General features: G+C 34.8%; 1 pseudogene; it reads right to left on the reverse strand.

The window, feature by feature from the left end:
- Positions 1 to 448: 448 nt before the first annotated feature.
- LOC120142809 lies at positions 449 to 1,139 on the reverse strand (annotated as a pseudogene).
- Between the last annotated feature and the right edge of the window lie 4,286 nt (positions 1,140 to 5,425).

Here is a 5,425-nt window from a genome sequence, read left to right on the forward strand (position 1 = left end):
CTTAATCTTTTAATGTCGACAATGGTCCATCCTATGGCTTCTTTATGAGAGCACAATACCGCTATCAAAGCTTTCTCTTCTCCTTCAGATAATTTACTTGAGATGATCACTGACAAAGTTTCATTTTCGCCCAAAAATACATATTTCAAATGCTCTGGTAATTGCTTCAATTCTACCTCAGGTGCCTGCAAAACAGAAGGTAAAATTTTAGTTTTAGAGGAAGATAAAGATAAATCAGAATTGATTGAATTAATATTTTCAAACTTCTTTTCTTCCTCTTCGTGGAAAAGTTCAGGATCCTTAAAAAGATACTAAGAAAAATTAGATTCAATATATTCATCAATTAAAGGATCTATAACATCAACAGAATTAATTCTTTCAACATGATCAGGGCATTTTATTGCTTTGTAAACATCAAATTCAACGATCTCACCATCAAATTCCATTGTTAGTATACCACTTCTAACAATCGCCTTTAGAAGTTAGAGATAGTCGTGCCTTGGAAGGTATGAACTAGCAAACCAACGCTTATCCCGATTCCAACACAGATGCTAAACCCAATTCCTAAACCCACCTTCACACCAGCGTTGAACATTGATATCTCTTTTCCATCTTCATCTGATCAAAACACCTAATCCTTGGATGCCCATACTCGGGTAACGAATCCGGCATTGTTCATTTCATCCGTAAACTAGGCCGTAAAATCTGAGTTAATATAATTGGACTCCCCATGAATGACCCTGAAACAAGACCTCAACCGTTGGTGAATCTGAATCATGTCTGAAAATTTGTCTGACCATAACCTTTTCACAATCCCTGATCTGGTTCTGCCCACTCCCTCTCGAATCCTTGGTGTTACTATTGAGCTCTAAAACCCCATGTATCAAAGGAGTATCCTTATCGAAAACCTTGAACTTCACACTCCCTTTCAGCTTTATGCTATCTGTGCTCAAGAAAATGGATTCTTCGGATCTTTTATTGACCTGATCCCCTCGAAGAATGGTCGACATGCCGATGCCGGTTTCACGATGTGTATTGGGACTCAATGGGACATGGTTGAGAGTAAGGTATGTGGGTGTTGAACTAGAACCTTCATCAGTGTCAAACTTGCTTATTCTTGCATAGAAAACTCTCTCCATTAAAGAGATGAAATTCTGTCTACTTTTTTATACATAAATTGAACTGAGAAACAAACAGAAATTCAAACATCGGCTTGACAAAAAATTATATATACAAAACAAAAGCAACAATATCAATCTTTCCAACAAGAACTAGACGGCAGTAGACAAATTTTCAGGCAGGACACTTGAAAAACAAACCAAAAAAAAAAGGCTAAGTATTTGTGTTGTGTCTATCCTTGGTATCTTAATTTAATTACAAAATAATTGCATACATCATGCATGTGAATGATCACTATAAAAACCACCAAATAATTAACTACCCTAGGACTATGATCTAAGAATTATTGAATAATGATTCATTTTAAGTTTTTTTTGGGGACAAAATCCATAGTTGTGTTAATGCCTAATATCTTGTTCCTTCCTATTATAATTGAATAGGATATGGGACGATGGGGGGCTCAAAACACAAGACAAAGAACAATGTTTTTAACATCGTTTTCCACGGGAAAAACACATGGACCAGCGCTCCTCATCTGGAGACCCGTGTGTCGTGCCCTTCTTAAAGATGGAGCTCAGGTTTTGGAGGTTGTTAGGCAAAGGTTAATTAAGATTGGCATGGAAGCTCGAAATGAGAGTTAAAAAGATATCGGAGATGTAATGTTTAGAAATGTTATACTTCTTTTGGATCTCCTTCCTTCGTGTGTTGCTTCTTTTATATTCTTTCGTTAAAAAAATCTTTGAAAGAACTTGGATAAAGTCACGTGATTTGATAGAGCTAAATTTACTTTCAGACAAATATTTTCATTCAAGCTATCAGTCTCCGAGTAGTAATTATAACTTTAAGTCTTGCACAAATATTAAGGATCACTGTAAAATTCTCAATTTAGACTGAGAAAAATTCCACTTCTTATTCCCACCCTCTCCCTACCCAGAGATAGAGAACATCGATTATCTTTTTTATTGACCATCTATCATAAATATTTTGATCCGGACTCTCCACTTAAATCGAAAAAAATAAATCGTTTATAACCATCATAACTCAAATATTATCATTAATAAAAAGTTACTTCAATAATTTCCCCCTGATTAGAAATATATTCATCATTATATATAATATTCATGTAGTAATATTTTATTCACTTTATTGTATGAATAAAAATATTAAACATCAAAATATATCTCATTTAATTTGATTCAATTTCAAATTTAATTGCTAATTTAGCATAAGTGGTTGTGATTCAAGAATTTGAACTTGTAAGATCAGGTTCGAATCCTACCACCGTCACTCTTGGTGGGGAATTTATGAATTCCTATGTAAATCCCAATTGGATCTTAGATATGCACTGACCATAGATTAGTGGAGTCATCCTTGACCTAAACATTTTAATACCAAAAAATATTTAAATTTAATTAAAATTATTATAATTAGTAGACTTGGTCCGTTTGATTTTATAGAATATAGGTTATTTTCATTTTTATAGAAAATAGAAAACGTTAAAAAATATTTGGTTGTAAAATTGAAAAGTGATTTCTAAAAAAAAAAATTAAGTGAAAATATGAAAACATAAAAAATATATTTTCAATATTTTTCATTAATTGTTTTGAAAATTTAAAAAATAAGAAAACATGAGATCTAGATTTTTAACTTAAGTTACACGAGTTCAAATTTTTTCTAACAATAATTATTTGATTTAATGGCATCTGTAACCCTCAAACTTTTGTAAAAAAATCAATATAGTCCCTAAACTTTTTTTATTACACAATATACTCATTAAATTAATTTTTTAATAAATTAATTTTTTAGTATTTTTATATTTAAAGTATTGAGTTATAAAATTGAAAAATAATTTCTGTAAAATAAAAATAAAATTAAGTGAAAATATAAATACATAAAAAAGATGTTTTCAATATTTTCATTAAATTAAAAGTTGGATTAGCAATTAACTACGTCAACCTAAAACATAACGGGAAGCAGAAACCCTAGTGGGAACCCTAGTGTGCCGCCGGTTCCTCCTTATTCTGGTGGTCGGCCACCGGATGGAACTCTGCTCTTTAACGCTCAGAGTTCTCTTGAGAGGCCAGGTTCTCCGTCTTTTGTTGCTGATCAGAGAATTCAGAAGAAGGTGAATAATAATGAAGGTATTGGTGATGGGTATCATAATGGTGCCATGGGAGAGGTTGAGGCTGTGAGGGTGGAAGTAGAATCTGTTGGAGGGAGTATCGCTCTGGCTGATAGTGACCTTACGGGTATTCAACGGGTTGGGGTTACTAAAAGTTCTATTAATGATTCCAGTATTGGCAAGGTTACGTATGCAAGCATGGTGTTTGGATCGAATATCCAGCGGAAAACTTTGAGTTTTGACTGTGGTATCAATGACGATGAGGTGGTGGTTCTTGAAGACGATTATGTCATTGATAGATCCGGGGAGTACCCGACAATCAAATTTTTAAAAAAGGTTCTTGAACAAATTGATCAAAATATGAGAAACGTTATAATTGTGCGACTGCTTAGAATGATGATATGTTATAAAGACATGGTGAATCGGATCAATGCTATTTGGAATCATGTAGGAGAAATACACTTGACGGACTTAGACAAAAACTACTTCCTAGTCAAGTTCGCGGAGGAAGAAGACTATGTTAAGGTGCTAATGGAGGGCCATGGACTATTTATGGGAGTTATCTAACCGTTCAACCATGGTCTCTAAGCTTTTCAACTTTGGGGAAAAATCTATCGTATGTAATCGCTTGGATTTGCCTCCCAAAGCTACTTTATCGATATTATACTAAAGCCTTATTTCGCTTAATTGATACGGTGGTGGGAAATATCATTAAAATTGATTATAATACTCAAATGGGTGAAAGGGGTAAGTTCAAGAGGGATTACACCAAATAAACCTCTTATCCCATGTATCGGAGTTGACGGAGTTAAGCAAAAGATTGAATATGAGGGATTACACCAAATTTGTTTCAATTGTGGTGAGTATGGTCATGTAAAAGAACAATGGCCGCAGGGGCAAGATCATAGTGAACCTGTTGATTCAAATAAAGAAGTTACACCCGTTGTTCATGAAGAAAGTGTGGAGGAAGGGCTTTAAGGCCCCTGGATGGTGATTGAAAATCACAAGAAAAAACCTATTAACTACAAACGGGAGTCCAAAGGGGGTGGAATGGTAAGTGGGACTAGAGGGTATCGTTTTGCTGCGTTGGAAGAAATTAGGAAAAAACCTAAAATAACGAGGAAAGAGAAGCATAATAGCGTATCTACAAGTGACGGTCAAGCCTCTAAGCTGGTGAAGGAAATGGAGCAGCCAAATCATCATGGCCAAGAGGCATCGATGAATTTAGTGACCCGTTCAGCCGCCTACCTTGATTCGAATCCAAAAAAGAATAAGAAACAAGCTAAAAAGAGTATCGAACATGTGGAGGTTTTCCGATGATGGTTGGACATCATGTGGATGTGATCGAACATGCCATGAGGATTAATGGGAGTAGGCACATTGCTCTGGCAATTAGATAACCAAATGGGTGTTAAGAATACTCATGGATTTAAAATTTCTAAAAATCAGGAGGCAATGGGGAAATCATGGAAGAAAAATTCAGTTAAAGGTCCTCGGAATAAGAAAAAAGTTGAGAATTTAACGAGCAACAAAATGAATGTTATGAGTTGGGTTCAAAATTTTGAATACCAATTATCCATGGACGGTAAAGGGGATCACCGAGTTATAAACCATGCAAGTTCGTCTAAAATGAATGAAGGGATTGGGTCTCCATTGGTCGGTTTAGCTATTTTGAATGTCAGAAAGGTTGGGGAGTTGGAGGGTACCCAACGCTTGTCTAAGTAGTAAGTACTTACCTTTGATTATTTTTTGATGACTTGCTTGATGTGTTGGAATTGCCAGGGAGCGGCGAGTATGACGTTTCCTAGATATTTTCAGTCCTTTGTTCGTGAGTATAAAGTGAATGTAGTGGCACTGCTGGAACCACGTCTTAGGTGGTGTTTGTTTTCACTGTTAAAGGTCTTCAAAGTTCTTATGTCTGCGCCGTGCAGACCACACGCAGACCACGCACAGACATTAGGCTTCACAGACCGTTTGTTTTTAGAAGACAGAAGCTCTTCTAACGTCTGTGCGTCCTCTTCTTGGAGCAGACGTGACCTTATGTCTTCAAATCTCTTCTAACCTCTTCAAAGAACATTTAATTTCTTTTAAAATAAATTTAATATTTTATTTTTATTTATAATTCAAATATTATGTATAATTTTAAATATATATATATATATATATATATATATAATCTTGTTC

Source organism: Hibiscus syriacus, unplaced genomic scaffold (genome assembly GCF_006381635.1).
Source record: "Hibiscus syriacus cultivar Baekdansim isolate YM2019G1 unplaced genomic scaffold, ASM638163v2 tig00110831_pilon, whole genome shotgun sequence".
NCBI lineage: Eukaryota > Viridiplantae > Streptophyta > Magnoliopsida > Malvales > Malvaceae > Hibiscus > Hibiscus syriacus.